At 35.2% G+C, this 24722-nt stretch overlaps 1 protein-coding gene across 6 annotated transcripts in view; it reads left to right on the top strand.

Annotated features, from left to right (window-relative positions):
• Positions 1-24722, top strand: part of sdk (sidekick cell adhesion molecule) — a 371232-nt gene that overhangs the window by 136626 nt on the left and 209884 nt on the right. The window lies entirely within an intron of this gene.

Below are 24722 nucleotides of genomic sequence, written 5' to 3'. Positions count from 1 at the left end.
TTTAAATGACGTCACCCGGTCTCATCATAGCAAAAATACTCCAGTGACTATAGCGGCACAAAATTGTGTCACCGATGTTAACCAAAACCAGAAAATAATAAATTCACTTCAACTGAAAGTGTCATGCAAAAGATAAGACGCGAAGGGAAGAGCAAGAAGATCATTCAGTTGAGCTGCCCCCAAAAATGACCCCACTATAGAGATAGCAACGATGAGGGCAACAGTAGACAAGCAAGCTTACTCAAGTCGTTGGTCGATGTGGCATGGTTGATAACTGAGTAGACACACAAACACATGCATACACACACATACATGAGTGCATAGTATAACCACAGTGACTCTTGAAAAAGTTTAAGCTAATCATCTATGTAGTATACGCCTGCCAGCCCTGCTGTGAAGGAAGTAGTATTGTTGCGTGTTGTAAACTTGTGTCTAATGCTGCTAATTTTTTAACTTACAACAACCAAGTGTAGAATATTTAAGCTTGAGATATCACCGTTGTCGCTGGCTAATTACAAATGCACATAAGCTTATAAAAGCTAATAAGTATACAAAGGGTGTATAAATTTAAAAAATTTTTTGATGCGTACAGTCACTCACATTCAGAATGAAACCGTTTATTTTCATCTCGTGAAGAGACGTGCATACTAAAAAGTTTTAAATTTTATCCCTTTCCACAAGTAACAGAGGTTCAGTGAAAGTTAGTACGTATATCAAATTAAGTCCCAGAAGGAAATATTGGTCGAATACGTCAAGGGCCCATTTCTAAATTTCTATCGTTAAATGAGGAATAAATAACAAACCCCTCTATTTCGAAAAATTGGTTGTATGGGGATATATACTATAGTGGTCCGTATCATACATGCACGTATATAACGGTTTTTATCCGAACGAAATAAGCAACTCAAAAAATAAACGGCTTTTTAAACGGTTTTATTTAGCTTGACTTGACAGGCTTCACGGCCGCATGCACGGCCGTTGTGAACGAATTTTGTAATTGAAATTTAAGTAACTTCCCGATAAGCTACAAGCTTGAAACTTGGAATATAGTTCAGAACCCGATGACAATACAATAATAAGAAAAAAATTGCTGCTTGGTGGCGCAAGGATCGAGATATTCACAAAAATCGTAGTTGTTGCCCGATTTGGCTCATATTTGGAACACATATTAAACACAGTTTGGTAGAAGTGACATCAAAATATTTTGGAGTTGGAGGAGGGACAAGCATACGTGGCGCAGAGACGAGTAAAGTCTTTGGAAGAATTATGTATTGAGGACTTAGATTGTAACAAATTGTCAGGAAAGAGTCCTTGTAGTAATGAGTCACTAAATAAACTAAATAGAATGAGAAATAATAGGCAATTAAATAAATACTAAAAACTTGAAAATAAAATAATTAAAAAAAAAAATTGGCGGCCACCGAGGTGTGATGGGAGCGTGCTCCGCCTATCACACCGTATGCCGTGGGTTCAACTCCCGGGCAAAGCAACATCAAAATTTTAGAAATAAGATTTTTCAATTAGAAGAAAATTTTTCTAAGCGGGGTCGCCCCTTGGCAGTGTCTGGCAAGCGCTCCGATTGTATTTATGCCATGAAAAGCTCTCAGTGAAAACTCATCTGCCTTGCAGATGCCGTTCGGAGTCGGCATAAAACATGTAGGTCCCGTCCGGCCAATTTGTAGGGAAAAATCAAGAGGAGCACGACGCAAATTGGAAGAAAAGCTCGGCCTTAGATCTCTTCGGAGGTTATCGCGCCTTACATTTATTTTATTTTATAAAAAAAAAAAATGTAAGTTAAACGGTTTTATTGAAAACAATACTTGCACGAAGTAATAATGATATTAAAATCTAAAAATAATTAGGTAGATCCTTGGTACTAGTCATGACACTCCTCATCAATCCAGACAATTAAAAAAAGCGTTGGACGCGTCACATTTCTATTGATAATCATATATAAGACCAACTGAACCTTAATCAGGTTATGCTACGCCTCACATTTTCAGAAATTTCACGCTCCCAACGTTTTATTTAATTGTCTGATCAATGCCCTAGATTGATGAGGAGTGTGATGACTAGTTCCCAGGACCTACCTAATTATTTTCTAGATTTTAGTATTACTATTACTTCATGTAAGTATTGTTTTCAATAAAACCGTTTAATTTAAAAAAAATTTTTTTTATTATTTTATTTTTGTTATTGATATTAGAGGAAAATAACAAAACCTGTACACGGCGATGGTTACTAGGACGTGTTTCTAAAATTTCATTTCTTTATAAGCTAGCTTTTCGGGAGCTGAGTTTTGAACTCAAATCTTCTACATTCATACGAATTTGAAGACAGAGGCCTCTTTCAACTCAACCATATACATACATGCCTCTCTGCACGCTATGTAATTTCTTTGTAAGTATTGCCTTTTTGTTGTTATTCCTTTTATACTATATGTTTTGAATTCAAATTGTGGGGAATATTTTTAGGCTCGTTCAGCAGAACTTCATCAATGGCCTTAGATTTAGTAGTAGTTTTAGTATCATTTTCCCAAGATCGCAACCATCATTATATTCTGAGCAAACTATTAAACTCAAAAAATAATGTTTGTAATAAAACTTATAATTATTACAATCCCTGGTTGTAGGACCTTATTTCATATCGACGTTGATCAGTTGCTTTTTAAAATAACTGCAAGTTTTAGTATATGAATCTTCACAAATTATTTTATAGTTTAAATTTTCCAAGAAAATTTGTTGAATTTCAACCAATTTTGCAAAAAAAAAAAAATTCACATCAATTTTACCTTCAAAAACTTCACAAATGTACTACTATTTCGACTATGAATTACTGTAACTTAAACTTCGTAGTGCGTAACTTTTTATTTTATATTCAAGTCTTGCTACGAGAAGCTGTTCGTGCTTCAGTTGCACGAGTAGCGCGTGAACTTGCAATTGAACCAAGTAGAATGAAATTTATTTAAAGATGCTATATATCAAAGTAATTTTTCAACTTTGTTCGTCTTGAATTTTGTTTTATGTCTTATAACTCGATCGCTCATATGTTTAATTGCTGATCTTACAATTAATCGTGGTTGTAAGACTGCTCCACTTCTCCTGCGAGTTTTTTTGTTTTTGTGTTTTTTTTTTTGTGCTATAAACTCTTCTTTACAAATTAGTTATTGCAGCTGTTGCCCTCATCAGTTGAACTCAACAATAATTTCCTTTCTTATTCTGTGGAATAACACATTATGATATGCAAGGGATGCATCAAGCGATGCAAAATCCAGAAGAGAAAAATTGGCCACAAATCAAATGACTAAAAATGGGGAGCAGCGAATGCCAGAGTAATGGAACAATGCAACAATTAAATGGATTTGAGCTTCAATTATTGTATGTACCCAGCTATTCAGTGCATTATGAAAAAAAATTCGCAATTTATTAAATTTTATTGGCGAAATTTATTCGTTAACAAAGGAACAACATTTATAAATTGTATTAGCTCTTTTATTGAGTGGTTGCCACGTTATTATGATAATATTTTTTTTTTTTTTTTTGTTATTAATTGAAGCGTTCATTTAAGGAAAGTTTGCTTTAAGACTTCATGGTTATTCTACTAGTAATTCCTTGTTTCAATTTTTTTTTTCAACGATGTTTCAATACAATATGAGCGTGAGAAAAATAAATGTCCAAATTGACGTATATCATTACAATCATCATCATTAACTAGCGTTCAACCCTCTAGTTCATGTTATTATCCAGTTTATTTTCTTCGCGATTACTGACGCCAACTGTATGAACCAAGAAACTACAAGTCTTTCTCCCACTATCCTTTTCAACACTTAGGAAGTCTACCCTTCCTGTGCTTGATACTCTTTGGACCGCCGCGTATTCATTCTTTGCATACCACAACCGAGACAGAGTGGACTTTTACTTCTTTCGATATACTCCGCTGATATCACGGGAAGGACATCAAATCTTTTAGACAACTTTTTTTTTAATACTCCAAGGGTTTCACTTGATACCCTCTGATCTGCACACTAGGACGGATATTATAAGATATTTATAGAAATGACTTTTATTTTTAGTTGCTAACTTAGTCGAGAATAGAAAAGGATGCACTTGCGGCTTGTTTGTTAACGCCGGCGAAGCTCATGTGGCTTTTGTCCGCATTGGGCATCCGTCTTTCGCACAATACAATACGAAAATTGCGCCGAGATAATCTTGAAATCAATTTCAAAAATTTAATGAAATAGACCTCAAAAAAATTCGAATATGATGCCGAAATGTATACGCATTTATTCCCTATCAAATAAAAGGGATAAGGAAGGATCATTTCCCGTCAAGATAAGTGCAGGAAAATGTTAGGGTTTATTTGAGGACTATTTTGCGAAAATTTCGAAATTGTTTTCAAGATAAATAAATCAATAAATACAAGGCGCGATAACCTCCGTAGAGATTTAAGTACGAGCTTCTCTTCTAATTTGCGTCGTGCTCCTTTTAGTTTCTCTTTCAAGTTGGCGGTAGGTAGCAAGGTCTCTTCTTTTATGTCGACTCCAAGCAACATCTGCAAGGCAGATGAGTTTTCACTGAGAAGCTTTTCATGTAAATACATATGTAACTTGTTTTGAATTGGAAAACTTTTTTTTCCAAATTTTTGATGTTGCTTTGCCAGGGAATCGAACTCAGGATTTTCGGCGTGGTATGCGGAGGACGCTACCACACCACCACAACACGGCGGCCGCCGTTTTCAAGATTACGCTGGCACAATTTCGTGATCATCATTTTGTCCTGAAAACAAAATTGAAATGATCCCGAGAATAAAATAGATCCCAAAGACGAACCCGAAATTTTATAAAAAATCATGCTGGAACGATCTGGAGGTGTTCACGAAGCGTTTCGGAACAGTCACGAAATGGCTAAAGAAAATCCCGAAATAATCGAAGTACCATCTCGAATTGAACCCAAAACAGTTCCGAAAAGATCTTGATACAACTCCGAGATTATTTCCAAGCCGTTACCTTTCCGGAGGTTCCCAAAACAGCCACCAAATCATCCAAAGACCCCAAGTTCTTCATGGAACTAGGGGGTTGGGGCGGTATGGCCCAGAAAGTTTCATATGGTCATACCAAATCGTTTCCGAGATGGTCGGGCTAGTACCTTAATGGTGCTTTGTTACCGGAACGTATCGGATCTATAACCGGCAAAGGACTGTCTGTCGTTAATACAACAACAACAACATTTCTCCGTTATAAAAGAATTTATGCTCTCTGAGCTTCTTATTTACATCTTAAAAAATCAACAAGATTATAGCTCGATTACAGTCAGGCCTTAAGCATAGTCGAAGACTGTTTAAGCCCTGTCTTAGTCATACAAAGTTTTTGGCCAAATCGCACCTTTGTGAAGCATATGAAATTTATATATTTTGAAATTCTTTTGTAGTGACATAAAGTGTGAATGAACTGACCTTGATGTAAATAAACAAATATTTTGCAGAAACAGTTTTTTTTGTTGTGTTCTATTTTGCTTTGTTTGCTTGCAAGTTTGCAGCTAAAACTTTTTGAAAAGTTTTTACAGAAACCCCAAAATGTCTGCTGCTCTTTGTTATTCTCTTTTCTCAAGTATGTAATTCATATAAAGTTATTATTTTCATTCTTATGAGTTGCCAAAAGCAAGCAAACATGATTTTTCTTTTTGTGCTAAGCAAAGCTTTGCAGTGGAAATTTCGTGTGCATTCGCCCTTTTTTCTTGATACTTTATGTTTAGCATGTTATAGATATTATTTTTGCTATATTTTTTTTTTATATATATATTTTGCTCATCACAACAGTTTTATTTACTTTTATACGATTTTTTGTAACGAAGATACATATATGTCTTTTACATAACAACAATAGTTTTATTATAATAATAAAATATTAAAAAAAAAAACAAATGTAAGGCACGATAACCTCCGAAGAGATCTAAGGCCGAGTTTCTTTTGCAATTTGCGTCTTCCTATTTTATTCCTACAATTTGGCGGGATGGGACCTACTTGCTTAATGGTTTAATGTCGACTCCGAACGGCATCTGCAAAGCAGATGAGTTTTCACTGAGAGCTTTTCATGGCAGAAGTACTCCGAGTGTGTGCTGGCCAATCACTGCCGAGGGGCGACCCTGCTTAGAAAAATTGTCTTCTAATTGAAAAAACTTATTTCTAAAGTTTTTGATGTGTTGCCTTTTCCGGGGCGTGAACCCAGGATCTTCGGTGTGGTAGGCGGAGCACGCTACCATCACACCACGGCGCCGCCTTACATTACATTAAATGATATATATATTTTTTGAAGGATATTTCAAATAAGAGCGATATCTTCAGGGTCGATGAGTCCTCCGGAGATACAAGTGGCGCCAAATTTTTCGCGTTGTTCTGGCAAAAAGAGTTAGGTCAGAAGTTACTCAATAATTCAACCTCGTCATCCGCCTTGCAGTTGCAGCAAGAAGGAGCGTTCTAGTACACAGAGATGTACCGGATGGACTTTTACAGACAGTAAATCATTAGAGCCACAATCATCTTTGGTGCATCCAATGAAATGCTGTCCACTGCCGGCCAGTAGAATCTTGCTACCCTGAGAGAGGTAGAATCTGCCCAGCATTTGCTTAGCTAATCCGTCAACCAAAAAATATTGAATTGCACACAGCACACTTTATCCGATTCCGCTGAATCTATAGGGGCTAAGGGATTCGAGTAACAGTTGTCCGGGATACCGCTATGGACCGAGACCCAGATTGTGCTTATCTTTAAATATTTCAATGCAATCCTAAAAGATGTATGTAACTCTCAAACCACTTTATATAGCACCACAGATAAGCTCAGCACTTTAACAGCAGCTTGCCTATCCAAGTAGGTGTAAATTCTCTAACCGTAGCAGCAATGGATAGCATCCTTTCACGTGCATCTGAAGTCGCAGCTACTTCCGCTTGGAAGGCTCTACAGTGATCAGGGAAAGTGAAATAACGGCTGCATCGAGCTCTTAGCCCCTAATCCAACCTTAACTTCCAGCTTCTACCTATCCGTGAACCAGCTAAACAGTCCACTGCCTCAGATGGGTCCCTCTCCTCAGTACTAACGCTAACATTTTGTAATACTTCCCGGGGCCAAATCGGTCAACCAGATCAGCACTCTAGAGAGCAAATAAAGATTGACTTCCGTTTTACAAAGCCAATGCAAATCCCTTGGTGAGACCTGATTTAAACTGATCGATCGGAAGTCCTTATTCCGAAAAAAAAACTTTTACTATATTCCAATACTTCCCCCAAATAACACCTCTTGTGTGTCTTTGGATTAGTGCGACAGTTGGTCTCCTATCTGAAATATTTTTTCAGCTTTTTCTTCTAAATTTTTAAACTTAAAATACAAACTCTTAAAAATGCTCGAAATATATTGATACTAATCCATCAATTTCAGGTAACACAAAACTTTAGCGCTGCATTAAATAAGTATTTGCTTGCTTGCAGGGGCGTGCAGAGGTAAACGTAGTAAATACACAAATTCAATTGGAAAAGTTTTTGCCACACACACACACACACACACACAAGAGGCAAGAAGCAGGGCGAAAAGTCGATAAATAGAATCGAAAGAGGTGGATATTTTTCTTTTGCGAAAACATGGGAATTTGTAACATCAATCAATCAATTTGAAAGTGATGATTTAATCTATGATTGAGAGCTTCCCCATGATAAACTTATTTGCTATGAGATAAATGTAACGCGTATGAGGTCATGCAAAAAAGACGCGAACACGAACATATATGTATATGTGTAGTAAATTATAGATTGATTAATCTGAATAAAAAAATGTCTTTTCTCTTACACATATATTTATTCAGACATTTCGTTTTGGTTAAACAAATGTAAACATATAAGAATAATAAATTTTACTATAATTTAGTTTTATTACTTTCAAACAAACTTAATTTTAATTCATCTTAATACTTAATCTTAAGTAATAAAAGTAAATTTTTCAGTTAGAGGATTATTATTTGTATCCAAAATTTCAAAGAATTTTAATTCACCATATCTGTCAAACTTCACAATTCAAATTATTTGCGTAATTCACTAACAACTTGTGAAAATCAAACTGATTAGTCAATCCTTATATTGCGCTGCTTATATACCACTTAGTTGGAACATCATTATTTTTCATAGGGCCTAGATTTCACGCGAACATTCATACTGAATAATTACAAACTTTTTCTCGTTCTCGTGGATTTGATCAAATTTCTTGAAGATTGCAACGATGCCCCGTGATTCTTGAAATTTTCCTTATCTCCCATTTTGATAGTGTAAGAAAATTTTTCAATTTTTCAGAGGTGGAAGGGAGAACTTTGTAACCTTTTTAAAATAAAATTTAAAATTAACGGCATATACCATACAAACCGCTTCCAAGTAGGGCAATACCTTAAACGTAACTTTAATTTTCGGAAGCCCTCAAAAGAAGCCTTTGCAAGCTTTCCCAGATCCTGGACTCTAGTTTAATTTCTTGTGCTTTTCTTATATTTTTAATTAAATTTTTTATTTATTATTTATTATATGTTTCACAAAACTAACGAAAAATATGAAAAATTTAGCTACCCTATGAAAAACAAACGAGCCAATTTGTGTTTCGATAAGTTACTTGACATTTGGCTTGATTTGCTTCGGGGTTTACTGTCGAATAAAGTAATCGACTATTCATCAAAATAATTTTCGACTCGGTATTGAAAAGGTATGGACTTGTTATCAAAAAGTTATTGACTTGTCATAAAAAGTAAATCGATTTGTTATGAAACAGTTAGAGATATGTTATCGAAAAGCTATCGATTGTTTTTCAAAAAATTGTCGAAATTTTAGAAAATTTATCGATATATTATCAAAAAGTTATTGTTTTATAATCTTAAAATTATCGACTTGTAAAGGGAGTGCTACCAATTCGTTATCGGCGTGTAATCTTTTGGTTATTGAAAAGTATTTGATTCGTTATCCAAAAGTTATCGATTTTTTATCAAAAGGGTACCGATTTGATATCGAAAAGTAGTCTAGTGGAGTGCTACCAATTTTTGATCGGCGTGTTATCGACTACTCTTTGTAATGTAATAAAACAGATAACGTTAAAACTTCAACGAAAAACGATGACACATTTTCAACCCGTCGATAATAAACCGGTTAGCAACCAATTAAAAAACGATGACTGGTCGATAACAAGTCAATAAATAGACGAAAGTTATTCGCTATCGATAATAAGAGGATAAAAATACAAAAGCTCGTCGGTGTCGGTTGTTGCCGATAAGAAGACGACGAATCTTTTCTCAAAAAGACCGAAATTTTTTTGTTTCCTTTAGAAATAACTCTGCCTTTTAACTAAAAAACATAAGTTTTCTAAATGTACACCCGTATGTTTACACGTCGAACTTCACGAGTACTCTCGCTTTTTTTTTTTTTAAATTTTCATCCATAATTATATTTTCGGTTTCAAAACAACTCCGTTATATCTACGTAGCAACTATTTCTTACTTATGTAATCCGTTTTCCATCATCTAAGTAAGTTATGTAAAAAGTTTCTTTCATTTCATATAACATAATTTAAATTCTCTCTTTCATACTCCACTTCTGCACAACACATTGGAATTTATTGATGAAGTTACAGCGGAAAATGTAATCAAGTGAGTTTATTACCGGAAATTCGGCATTTTCTATGTCTCTAGTGACATTAAATGTTATTTATTCCAATAAAAAAAATAAAGAATTTTTAACTTTTAGAAGCCCATGAAAACTTTGAAACTTTAACAAAAACAAAAAGCATTTCTGCGTTATATATGTACATACTTATGTATGCATATATGTTTTGACATAAATTAGTACTTATATACATTTATACATCACAATTTAATATCTTTATGTAATTCTGAATTTCAAATACACATTTCGTTACTTATTTCTTCATTTATTTAAACGCGTAATTTAATTTAATTGCTTTTGCCTCGCAAATCCTATTGCTTTTGCCTTAAGGAGCCTTAAAGTATGCTACTTAATTATTTTTTATTATAACATCTTTGCATTTTATTGGCTCGTTAGCCATTATATTATTGGTCATTGCAACGCCATTTGGCAAATATTTCTAATATTCACAATTTTCCTTCATTCATTTTTCATTTAATCTTGTTTTTCATTGCTTTAGCCTATTAAAATGTAATTAGTTGCTAATGGTAGTGCGGATGATGACGTCAAATGAAGGTGAGCATTTTTCTTATTATTCGAACTTTGTCTTATTATTTGTATTTGATTTAATCCTCTTGAGAGCAATACGAATTTTCATGATATATATTTTTCATGTCATAGATTTCAGGTGAAAACTGCTACCTTCATTGATTTTATTTGTGCATATATGTATTTTTACTCGTCCTAAAAATTGGTCTTCAAAACAATTTTCTACTAAATATTAAAGAACTTTAAGATAAAGTACGAAAAACTAATTATCTCCAGCCTAATCCTTTTATGATCCATATTAATGAATATACTTAGAAATTGTTCCGCTTTCTGCAGACGTCAGCCAGCCTCAACACATTTTGTATTGATTAATAACGAACTTAGTACAATGACTTAAGATATTAAAAGTATAAAATTTTCTTTTAAGAGCACATTTATGCAAATTTATATTAAACACGTTTGACCCAAAATTTGAGCAAAGGTAATAACAAATTTGTTTTTGTAGACGCCGTAGATTTTGCCTCAATTCAGTACAGAATGCTGCACTCGATACGCTTGAGGAAAAAGTTCAAATTTATCTTAGTAAAAATTTTAATGCATGAATCTAACGAAAACTGGTCATGGTCGTATTTACAGATACACATACGTTTTTAGAATGAGCTGCATAAGAGGACGATTTCCTTCCCAGTTATAGATCGTTGATGACGCGTTGTTGGGCACGTGATCGTACGTTCAAGGTGAATCATTCTAAAGTTTATAACGACGAAAAAGAGGAAGAGAGAATAAGGTCGCCAGTGAGATAAAATGATATGGGTACAAGAGAGGAGATAAAAGTGGAGAGGGAATGTGGCGATAAATCAATGAGATCAGAAAAAGTGCGGCAAGGAGTCTGATACTGAGAAGAAGAGAGGAAAAGGATTGGCCTGCATAGAAGTGAAAACAGGGCCCGTATTACGTGCTACGATCCGTGATCGAAACCCATTTTTTAAGCTTAAAAGCGGTGTAATTTACCTATGTTAGGTCGGTGAAGACAGACAAGCGGGTTCGATCATATGAAAATGCACATCAAAGAAAAGAAGAGGGGTCACAATATCTAAGCAACATCCTGAGCAGCTGCCGTGGGCACTCGTCGCACTGGGCTACCACAACAAATGTTCTGGATTCAAGGTCAGGGAAACGCAGAAATAAAATACTTTGTGAAGACTTCTTCTAAGCGGTGCCGCCCTTCGACAGTAAATTGGGAAATGCTCAGAATGTATTTCTGCAGTGAAAAGCTTCTCTGCGAAAATTAATGTGCCTACGAGATGACGTTCGGAGTCGGCATAAAACATGTTTGTTTCGTCCCGCCAATTATAAATAATATAAATGTAAGGCGCGATAATATCCGAAGAGATCTAAGATCTCTTCCAATTTGCGTCGTGCTCCTCTGGATTTTCCCTACAAATTGGCCGGACGGGACCTACATGCTTTATGCCGACTTCGAACGGCATCTGCAAGGCAGATGAGTTTTCACTGAGAGCTGTTCATGGCAGAAATACACCCGGAGCGCTTACCAAACACTGCCGAGGGGCGACCCCGTTTAGAAAAATTTTCTTCTAATTGAAAAACCTTATTTCTAAAATTTTGATGTTGCTTTGCCCGGGGTGTGAACCCAGGGCATACGGTGTGGTAGGCGGAGCATGCTACCATCACACCACGGTGGCCGCCAATTTGTGGGAAATAATAAACTTGAGCAGTATCCCCATGATAGAAATGTCTGGCGTGAGAGGCAACTAAAGTCCCCAAACCTGAAGATTTGAGGGGACAAAAAAAATCGTTTCCGGTCAATCGGGCTGGCACCAGAGCATACTTCAAATCGACATCCATATCCATAACATTCCCTACGTCATCGGGAAATACTTTGGCCGATAACATCAAACCACTTCGCAATAAAGACCAAAGTGTAGATCCCATGTAATGTACGATTTGAAAATGCACAGCGCTTTCTGCAGTGTGTGTGCCCAAAATTACCGACACAGAATAGTTTGCTGGGTGGTTTTCATGGTCAAGTGTAGCACCACTACCTCAAAAGTTTACAAGCGCAATTAATACTCAATTGTCAACCTTAAGTACCAGTGATAAATAATTGTTCGTATACAATATTTTCGTTGATTTATTAGCCAATTCAGAAGTTATCAAATTAGGCGCAGTATGCTAATTTATCGGAATATCGATTTATAAAAATATTTATATCGGTAAATTACGTGCGTTTATTAATCTCTAGTTTTATATCAAAACTTAAGATAAATGGAGCCTACGTTCAACTTTGTGCTATTTAAGTTAAAAAAGCGGCTAATTAATGAAATTTGCATAATAAAATATCACACTCATATATCCAAAAATATATAGGTAAATATTCAGATGTAAATATATCTTAATATACATATATTACCTACCTCGCCACTCAGTAAAAATGAACTCAAGAATCAAATACAATAGTTTTATGATTATATTTGTACGTAAAAGTAGATGAAACAGTGATTGAGTTTTAGTTTTAGGTACATGTACATACATATGTACATATATATTACATTTGTTATGCTACGGTAAGTTAATCCTTAATTATGACATGATTTCGTATATTCAGTGGGAAGATAGTAGAAGTACTATAGTACAAAATATATTATAGGCTATTTATTATTGTAGTATTCTTTCTATGCATGCACTTGAGTATATGGTTGATAAAAATAAGCGCAAAGTCATTGAGAGAATACGTACTTGATTAGGTATTAATTATTATATTGTTTTCGAAAAGCTTTATTGAAATTTTCCAACTTTATGGGAGGTAGCGAACCACCTTCTTCAATACTTAACACGCATAACCAATTATTTAATGTATACAGGTATAATATACAATACTTTGTAATGGTCTCATAAAATACGGTATCATGTTATGAGAAAAGGCTTCACACATACTTATTTTCATAGAGTAGTGTGTGGAAATATCTAATTAAGTAGTTCTATAAATATCAAAGTTGATATGTTTGGATGACGGTTTGTCCACATTTTTCACATCAGGACGGCTGATCAGATTTGAATGAAATAGCTAATAATCTAAAATAATCCAAACGATGAGAGTAACATTTTTTTTCGGGGACATCAACATTTCGGGATTATATCCGTAGGATTTTTGGTTTTTTGCTTTGTTATTTTGCGGCCATTTCTGGACTTTTCCTATCGAAACCTGCCACAATTTTGTTTTTTTCTTTTTTTTTGTGGAACCGATATAGATCCAACCAGTCTAATAGATGTACGAAAGTTTTATTTCTAATTTTCTAAGAACAAAGCAGCGTCCTGAGGATATTTCTTCAAATTTTAAAGGTACATTTCGGACAAAATATTGTTTCTGCGGTGCGCCAGCACTTTCATACATAGTTCGAAGGTATGAACCTAAATTTTGAGGGTCCTCCTCGGTACTAACAAAAAAAAATTGAGGAAACTTTTTTCGAACAATGTTAAAATTTGTATTCAACAAAAATTCGAAGAAAGCTATCATCGATGAACTCGTTATTCCTGGCAATTTTTGCAAAACTAGCCCAACTCAAATAACAAACAAAAATATGTATTTCACAAAATAGTAACTTCTAGCTTTGATTCAATTCAAGAACTAGCATCATCATCATTAATTGATACTTAAACTCTTAAGCGACAGTTGCATTACAAGTCACGACAGCTTTCCCTGTTTCGGGATAACAGACATGAATTGGGAGCACCGAGTGAGGTCAAGTCTTCCTTCATCTACCTCTACCAGCTCAGTGGAAGTCTCCCCTTCCTCTGCTTTTCAACTGCGGTGTGTACTGAAATACTTTCTTGGCCTGGGCGTCTTCGTCCATTCGCATATCATGATCTCGCCAGCGAAGCCTTTAGGTTTTTATTCGCTACACTATTGTCATATCTATGTAAAGCTGTTACGGGTCATCATTATACCACCTTCAATACTCGCCGTCGGCCTAACGGACAGGACCATAAATCTTCCGGAGAACTTTTCTCTCGAACACTACAAGAGCCTTTTCATCTTCTTTCGAAAACGTCCATGAATCCGAGCCATACATTAGGATAGGTATGGTGAGCGACTTGTAGAGCATGATTTTTATTCGTCGAGAGAGGACTTTACTTTTCAATTGCCTACTCAGGCCTATCCTTGTATCACTAGTTGGCAAGAGTTATTCTCCGTTTCATTTCTAAGCTGGAAATATTTTTGCTGTTAATGCTAGTTCCCAAGTAGACGAGTTCAACAAAATCTCGAATTTTTATACGTCAAAGTGACGTGCAGCGATTGGAATTTATCTGCGTATCTTAAAAGTGCCAATTGAAACACAAAAAAATGCAAATGTGGCACGCATGTACTTATCATTCCACCAATTCTAAAAAATATTTCCAGTGAACTAACAAGAAGACATTTCTTACAAAAATTTATTTTTAGCTTGTGTGTTTACATTGCTTCAGCATATATGGGTAAAATCACCAAAATCATTTTGCTAACAACGCGGCAAATACTGCAGCAAAATTTTGTTTTGCTGTCCGTAACACTTCGTTGTAAAATCAAAAGCTTACACGCACGAAGAATTTAATATTAATGTATGTTTGCTCTACCGTATTTTTTTTTCTATTTCGAAATACATGAATTACTCAATACGCAGAACATTTGTTATACCAATCTTCGTGTTCGTTTCCCACGTCGCATGTAAAAAATGGAGCTTTTAAGTCAATGAAATTTGGATAGAGTCAAAAAAATCACTACATATATTTAAAAGATGTTCACGTGTATGTGGTATTTGGATATATCTGCTTTTAGCTTTCCAAGTATTCTTAATTTATTTTCAATTCAAAACCATAAGCAAATGCCATGACTACAAATATCATACAATCAATTATATTTTGCTCTTGTACTTCCGTACATACATACTTACGTAGGTTGATAAGCGTTAGGGTAGATCGATTTGTATGAAGTAGTTTTTTTGGCCATAGTAACTAGTAAGGATGTGTTTAAAACTAAAACAAGTAAGGACGGGACTGTCGTCAGCTGTGCCGATGACTTCATACCTTTCATGACCGGATCTGAGCAATAATCATATCCCATTCGTTTTATCCGAATAACTGGCTGTATAAGATGTAAAATATATAGACAACAGACAAACATACATGACATTTTTTAATAAATATCAAATAAAGAATAGATAGGTAATCCTCACAGCACGTTTCACGTTTCTTGTTGTCTGCATGAGAAAGCTATGACCATAAATCCCTTATGCAATATATGACGTATACGTAAATATTTGATGTGCTTTGAAACTGTTAAATGGGGCTGTTAAAATGAGGCAAATGGATCTCCTTATCTCAAAAATTTGGGCCCGTATTACGTGTTACGTTCCGTGATCGAAACTCATTTTTTGAATCAAAATAGCTCTGAAATCTGGATCTCCTTATCTCAAAAATTTGGGCCCGTATTACGTGTTACGTTCCGTGATCGTAACTCATTTTTTAAATCACAATAGCTCTGAAAGTGGATCGGATTAAAGGCATATTTGAGCAGACAATAAATAGTACTCGTTAGATACATTCGTTATTATAACTTTAAAAAAAGTTTGACAGTTGCATAGTTATCGCTTGAGTCAAAATGGTTTTCAGTCACTGATCGTAACACGTAATCCGGGCCCTGTTTGTATGATATATATTCCACTGATCTCTACAACATTTTTCAGACTAATCTTCTGACCGAACAATTGGTTGTATGGGATACACGCTTTGTATTCGACCGATATATGTAACGTATACGGAAGTATTTGATGGATTTTAAAGCTTCTAGCTTTTAAAATAAAGCAAAAATTACTAAAATCTCTTTATCTGAACAATATGTTTATATAAAGCTTGTACCTGTTAATTTCGTCACAAATTACGAAAAGTTCATATCTGAAAAAAAGGCTGTATGGGATATATGCTCGATATAAAATGGACCTCAACGATTTTTTGAAACAACAATCTGTGCCATAAATGAAAGCAATTAGAGATATTTGAAGCTTTAATTTAATAAAATGAGAAAGTTAAGACAAAAAACTGGTTTTGGAAAAATCGATTGTATAGAGAATATAGTATGCTATAGTTCCGACAAATATATAAGCGTACAGCCTAATATACGCGCTGACCAAATTTGTACAGATATCCCAAAAAATCAGGAACTATTTTGCGTTTAAACAGGCAGACGAACATGACTAAATCAAACCATTTTGTCAACCTAATCATTTCGGTATATTTAGCGGTGAGCCTAGCTTCTCTTCTTTAAAGACTTAAAATTTTGAGATTCGTAACAAATTTAATATATCATTTTATTTTCATGAAAGATATAAAGATTGATTTTCTTCAATATGGTCCTTCTATTTTCCTTGTTATTTTTATTGTTGTAGCAATAGGGGCACTCCCCGAAAGCTTTATAGAGTGTTATAGATATTGATGATCCTTTGCCGGATATTGATCCAATACGTTCCGGTAACAAGCACCATTATGGTACTAGCCCGACCATTTGAGTTACGATTTAATGTGACCACATTGTACCTTCTAGGTCATCCCGCCACACCCCTAGTTCCACAGTTGCGTGGACTATGAATTTCGCTTATCAACCACCCCCCTGAATCGCCTCCATTATGTTCCTTGTACAAAGGCCTTCCCAGTGAAATATTCGGGCAAATATCCTTCTAGAGTATTTCAACCTAGAATATTTTTTTCAACAGAACTATTCCTTTTAAAATTTGCCTATATACTTCAGCTGCATAATTCGATTCGGCATATATTTCTTTCACTTATTCTAAAATCATTTAGACAAGATAGTGAAAATTTAAAATGATCGTAGCAATGAAATTTGACCAAAGGATGCGAAACTACTTTGAGGTTTTAATAAATGGATCCGTGTCCTTTATACTGAATTGGAGTTAATGCGCGTCCAAAGTTGCTGTTGCACCTTTGCTTTCATTTTATGTCTTTGCGTATTTTTCTATGTTTGATTTTTTTATTGATCCATCCTAATATATGTACAGAGCCGAGCTTCTAGCCGTACATGTATGTATGTATCTACATATATACAATATATTTAAAAACTCAAATATTGGTTCGCATTTATAGTTCACTGCTGCCTTTGAAAATTATTTGTTCATATTTGGTGATATAAAGATAATAAATAGAAACAAATGAATAAACAAATATTTTTTCATAATTTCTACATGAATAAAGCTTTTACAATATTAGTTTGTTTTTCAGATACAAATGTTTTTTATCTTGCTCGTGCGCCGAATTTTTGCATGTGCTGAGGGAAGGCTGGGACTTGTACAGTTGCTTACATATATTTCAACTATTGATGATACAAAAATGTCGAAATAAATTTTTTATATCGCGAAAATCCTTCTTTTCTGTTCAGGTAACTAAACATATATCAAAGGATCTTCAAAAAAATTGTGTCGCATTTCAGGATAATCTGATGAAAGCGGGTAAACAAAGGTATTTCCTAGATACATATGTTAAATTTGAAAACATTGTTTTAACTTGAAATTTTCGGTACAAATGAAACGTACAGTCAGTGTCAAAAGAAAGTGTACACATTTCTAATGCAACAGTATTAGCTCTGCTTACTTACTTTTTGAAAAGTATATGTAGATCTGTTCAATGGACGAAAAACCTGAAATACATCAAATGTTTAATGTCAAAGGAAAATGTTCGAGTTGGAGCTCATGTGCTTGCATCGAATGAAATCTTTAGATCCGCGACACACACGCCGGCTTTGGATGGCAGGCGACTTAAATTATTTTGAAAGTTTGGATAGTCGCGATCTTGAGTTATATTGGCAGAAGGACATTCTTCGCAATTAAAAAAAAGTCTACCGACACGCACGAGCTTGTGATAAAACATCATTAGAACCGAATTTTAGGTATTAATCCATATCATAATTATATTACTATGATAGATGACACAACACTGTAAAATGTATTATTGACGGGATTCAAGGGCTTGATAAGCGTAATTCAGAGCTTTCGCAACCAAAATGTCAACCTCATCGCGAGGTGAATCCTGTTACAAATAAGAATGTGTCATACACATATTTAGCAGGCAAGGTTCTGGCGACCCAAAGTTCCCCATTAAAACATCCCCTAATTCGGGGGCGGCAGGGCCTAGAAGGTTCGACGGGCAGTATGTGCAAACGGTATACATGCGCAAGTTTCACTGAAAAAACTTCTAATATACAAACCTAACCAAATAAAACTTTTAAACTTTTATGAAAAGTAGTACAAACACAACTTCTTTCGGTACGTACTTTTAGCAACTAAAGCAAATTTGAAGTTTCAGGGAAGAAAAAACAAAGATAATATAGAGAACAACAAAAAAACACCTTTCGACACACAATGTGATGGTGTGGGGCTGTTTGGCCTAAAGCGATGTTGGAAATTTGGTCTTCAAAGAAAATTCCAAGAATAAATTAGACTATCTGAATATGTTAAAAAATAAATGAGTGCCTTAAAATTGAGTTTGGACCAATAATGGGTGTTTTTCAGGACAATGATTCCGAACACCGTGGAAAGTTGACAAAGAACGGATGCTCTGTCGCGCCCTAAGCAGTTAGATCATCCACTGCAGCCACTGCACCTCAACCTAGACAGAAAAAGCCGAAAAAGGAATATTTGTAATAAGATATGCTAAATGCAATGAAATGGTAGCAGAAAATTGTATCGGGGGTGACAACAGTACTCGTTAGTTTCATGCAACGGCGTTAACAGACCGTAATAAATGCAAACGGAAAGCACACAAAGTACTGAAAATTGACAACCTCTTCTTTTGTGCAATTTCTTTTGAGACGAAAAATTTTAAGTAAGTCCGATATTTCGTTCACATCATTTGTAAGAGTTTAATTTTGGTTTATCTTTTAAAAAAATGTCCATTTTGTCACCCAGAAAATTCTTAAATAGAAAAAATATATTAACCTTCGACGTATGTGCATTTTCTTTTGACATTGAGTGTATTTTATCATTTTTGTAAAACTAGTGAACTAACTCGAGGCGTAATAGGAAAACTATTATATTGTAACGAATATTAGCATCACTAATTGATCTCACATCCCCAAGGTTATTAAATAAAGGCACAACAACATTAAAGCAACCTACATAAACATATTAATCATCATTTACCCACATATATACAAGGCAACAATGAGATACTCACCATCAGCCGAAGAAGTATTCACATATACACACGCATGTGCCTATGCGAGAGGCTATAAACTACAAATACATGTACATATATGGCTGGTAACCAAACATGAATTTCGCGAAATTACCAGACCTTAGAAGAAATGTGTGGACGAGACAACAGAGAGTATAAAAGCAGGGAAAGCTGAGTAGTCAGTAATCAGTTTGATTTAGTCACGCTATTGAGCGGCCTCCGTGGTGTGATGGTAGCGTGCTCCGCTTACCGCACCGACTGCCCTGGGTTGACACCCCGGGCAAAGCAACATCAAAATTTTAGAAATAAGGTTTTGCAATTAGAAAAAAAATTTTCTAAGCGGGGTCGCCCCTCGGCAGTATTTGGCAAGCACTCCGGGTGTATTTCTGCCATGAAAAGCTGTCAGTGAAAACTCATCTGCCCCGCAGACGCCGCTCGGTGTAGGCATAAAACAAGTAGATCCCGGCAAGCCAATTTGTAGGAAAATTAAAAAAAAGGAGCACGAAGCAAACGAGAAGAGAAGCTCGGCCTAAAATCTCTTCGGAGGTTATTGCGCCTTACATTTATTTATTTTTATTGGTTATGAAGTATAAGTGTTATTGTGAAGTACTTTCAGAGTAGTCTAATAAAGACCATTTTGCATTATTGAATATTGGAGTTATTTATTCAACATTTTAGCGATTCGAACGTTAGCAGAATGGTTGGAATAAGCGAAATTTTCCCTAAATTCTATACAATATATATTTATTTATTAATTAGCACGGGTCTTTGGTGGATGTTGTGCTTACCGTCCACATCGATAATAAGGTAAACCTGTTTGTAAAATTAACTTTTTTTAGTTTTAAAATTTGTAATGAAGTAATAAATTATTTTCGAAATGCATAACCAGACCATAAAAGTTCTTTTAGTCTATATCCCACAAATAAATATTTAAACAAGTGCAGTAAATACAAATTGCGTAATGGAAAAATTGAAATGAATGGAAGTAAAATAAAAATAAATACCATGAAAATGTGGAACAAAAAATAAACGTATTTAGAAAGAAGCATTAAAGAATAACAAACAAAACCAAAGGAGCACGCAACATGCGGCACATATGGTGCTAGCACTAAAGATGTGGTCTAACGGGATATGCGAAGGCCATGGAACTAAACTAAGCATTAAACATTTTTAAAATGCTTTGAGAAGTTGTACCTATATTTTTATTGAGATAAAATTGACATAAATCGCGCGAAACGAGGTCAGTGATAGATAAATGAAACTAGTAGGAGTAGGAGTGGGCGTGGAGTGGGAGTGAGAATAGGAGTGAGGGTGGAAGTGAGAGTGACAGCAGCAGGAGGAGGGTTAGTGAAACTAGACCCCAGGTAGTGTGGTGGTACGCGGAGTGGGGGGAATTTTTGTCAACGCCGCGGAAACTCTTCAACAAAGGTAAGCACAACCAACTCTAAAAGGGCGGCGATATCCATAGTTATAGATTTGACAAATAAAGAATTCCATTTGTGCTAAAAGGAAAAAATCTTAGAAGCAATACTGTTAAAGCCTTTGGAAAACAAATGATACTTTAAGACTTCGAAAAACATAATAAAGATAACATTGTTCTCCTAAAATCGACATCACAAATATCGCAGACCGGTATAATACACTATGGACAATGCATCCAGTTGAACCTTTTAACTCGTTTGGACTGAATTGTATGCCAGTCTTGTTGCAAGCCGCTCACGATTGATACTTCATCTACCTAGCTTCCTTTCAAAGTGCCTACAACTTAACGGTAACTTCCGAATGATTGCGATCAAGTAACCCTCTCTTCCTTTACTTTAAAAACACTGGAGAGAATTACTGAACTGCACATAGCAAACAACACTGACTTGCGCTGGAGGGATGCAGCTTAATATGCATAACGGAAAGCATCATTTACAGGTATAATGCCATTCGTAGTGATTAAATTTCATCCACTGGGCGAACTATAATTAATATAAACGAGGTGGCAAGCTCCCTGTTTTCAAGCTAAACCAATTTGCATAAAGAGTTTTCACGTGCGTCAGCATAGTTCACCGTTATACTGAATGCTTCGACGATGACCTATACTAAGAAGCTGCCTATGCAGAAGCTGTCAGGATGAGTGGGAAGACGAGTTCATAATTCACTTTTGAGGCCTGTATCCGAAACTGCGGGCTATGGGGCTGAGAATATTACCGTGATTAGCATGCCTGTCGTAGGAGGCGGCTAAAATAAACAGACCTAGAAGGTTTAAAGTAGCCATATCATATTTGAAAGAAATGTATTGTTTTTATACCAACTAAGAGATATATTTTTGGTCACGAGAGAAAACAGCCTAAGTCGACTAAGGAAATGTGCAGAGCCCGTTTTTAATAATAAAACCCCAAATTTTTCTAAAATTTTTTGGATTTCATATTACTTTTTCTATGAGCTATTTAAATAATGTTGTTCAATAAAATGATCATGGATCCTTGTTAGGAAATTCGGCAGTAAAAGTTTTGCATTTTGAATTATACTTAAGTCGACTTAGGTTATTAACGTTTGTAATCACAGATAATATGATTAGATAAATTTGCGCCCAATCGACAATCACCGTAAGCATTCAAAATGGGGAAATACTCTCTTATTAGAAGTAAGGGAAGCTCCCAAGCGCACTCTCTCAACCTAACCTATTCGGGATTATACTATTAGGACTATGCGCCCATCTTCAATATGAACATGAAGAAAATCAAATATGCACCGAGTAAATACATGTGAGCCAAACTATCCTTCGTGTTCATATAATGGCATTTTTTATGATTTTTAAATTATATTAACATCTGGCGTAATTTGCTTTTGGCTTATACACGCCGCCTGAATGAAAAATTCAAGAGGCAACGGCGCCGAGTCCAGCAAATATATATTTAAAAGAAACTGAGCGTACGATGAAAAAAAAATGAAAAAAAACAACAATACATGTAAATAAACACGCAAGCGTAATAATTATGAGTAAATGGAAAAAGAAAAAAGCTAAAAACAGTGCAGTCAAAATGAGTGTAAAAGACGTGTAAAACTGGAAAACAAACTAACAAAAAACCATCTCTCTTCACAGCTCACCAAGGAAGTCGCAGATGAGTGTGAAAGTAGAGACCACAACTTTTAAAAATAAAAAAAAGGAAATACTTACATATTTTTCACATGTCATAAAAAGGGCATACATTTACAATCTCACATATGCGGGTAATAAAACATTACGAATATTGTGAATATATCTTTTCAAGTAGCTATGAAAACAAGAGCCACGCGCATCACAATCCTGCCGGGTGCAATTTCCACCAACTTCCGCTGCTAAAATGCTTGCTTCGCGTTGATGCTATCTGAAGCGCAATAACCTGATTCCGGCATATTTCATCGTCTGTTTGTTTATCATATTTTTATGCTTAATGAATTTTTGGCTGTCAGCAGTCGTGCTGTGATTCGGAAGTCAAAATTTATTTTTGATGTTTTTTTTTTTTTTGCTAGAAAGACAAAATCTGCAAGGGATTTGTGCACAAGGTAGTACAATAAATCTCAGAATTTTTAAAAAACTTTCGAGACAGTTGAAGCATTTGTGATGTGAAATATGATGAAAGGTTAACGTAAATAAGTAGCATCTTATGTAAATGTTTGTGTACAGCTTATGGCAGTCACGTTAAGTATGTTAAATGATATCATCGCCCATTTCTCAGAAACAAGAATATGCACTTTTTATACGCAGTTGAGCAGAGCTCACAGAGTATATTAACTTTGTTCGCATAACGGTAATCCGTAAAGGCATAAACTAATCGAGATAGATATAGACTTCTATATATCAAAATGATCTGGGTGAAAAAAGAAATTCATTTAGCCATGCCCGTCCGTCCGTCTGTCCGTCCGTCTTTAAACACGTTAACTTGAGTAAACTTGGAGGTATCTTAATGAAATTTGGTATGTAGGTTTCTGGGCGCTCATCTCAGATCGCTATTTAAAATGAACGAAATCGGACCACAACCACGCCCACTTTTTCGATATCGAAAATTTCGAAAAACACAAAAAGTGCGATAATTCATTACAAAAGAAGGATAAAGCGATGAACCTTGGTAGGTGCGTTGACCTTATGACGCAAAATAGAAAATTATAAAAATGTTGGACAATGGGCGTGGCACCGCCCACTTTTAAAAGAAGGTCATTTAAAATTTTTGCAAGGTGTAATTTGGCAGTCGTTGAAGATATCATGATAAAATTTGGTAGGCACGTTACCGCTATTACTATATGTGTGCTAAATAAAAATTAGCGAAATCGGTGGCGAACACGCCCACATAAAAACATTTTTTTAAAGTCAAATTTTAACAAAAAATTTAATATCTTTACAGTATAAAAGTAAATTATGTCAACATTCAACTCCAGTAATGATATGGTGCAAGCAAAAACAAAAATAAAACAAAATGTCAATATGGGAGTACCTCCGCCCTCTTTCATTTAATTCGTCTAGAATAATTTTAAGGCCATAAGTCGAACTAAAATTTACCAATCCTTCTGAAATTTGGTGTGTGCATAGATTCTATGACGATAACTGTTTTCTGTGAAAATGGGCCACACCCAGTTTTTATACACAGTTGACCGTCTGTTCTTCCGCTCGGCCGTTAACACGATAACTTGGTCAAAAATCGATATATCTTAACTAAACTTAGTTCACGTACTTATCTAAACTCGCTTTATCTTGGTATAAAATATGTTCGAAATCCGACTATTACCACGCCCACTTTTCCGATATCGAAAATTACGAAAAATGAAAAAATGGCATAATTCTGTAGCAAATATGAAAAAAGAGATGAAACATGGTAATTGCATTGGTTTATTGACGCAAAATATAAATATAGAAAAAACTTTTTAAAATTGGTGTGAAACTTACGATATTAAGTAGAAGAAAATGAAAAAGTTCTGCAGGGCGAAATCAAAAGCCCTTGGAATCTTGGCAGGAATACTGTTCGTGGTATGACATATATAAATATATTAGCGATACCCGACAGAAGATGTTCTGGGTCACCTTGTTCCACCATTATTGCGATATCTCGAAAAGGCGTCCACCTATAGAACTAAGGCCCGCTACGTTTTAAATAATCATTAACACCTTTAATTTGATACACATGTCATACAAACACATTCCAGGGTTACCCTAGGTTCATTTTGCTAAATGGTGATTTTCCCTTATTTTGTCTCCAAAGGTCTCAGCTGAGTATGTAATGTTCGGTTACACCCGAACTTAGGCTTCCTTACTTGCTT

The sequence above is a fragment of the Eurosta solidaginis genome, chromosome 4, assembly GCF_040869045.1.
Source record: "Eurosta solidaginis isolate ZX-2024a chromosome 4, ASM4086904v1, whole genome shotgun sequence".
Lineage (NCBI taxonomy): Eukaryota > Metazoa > Arthropoda > Insecta > Diptera > Tephritidae > Eurosta > Eurosta solidaginis.
The sequence above is the reverse complement of the archived record's forward strand: the minus strand, read 5'-3'. Positions and strand labels throughout refer to the sequence as shown.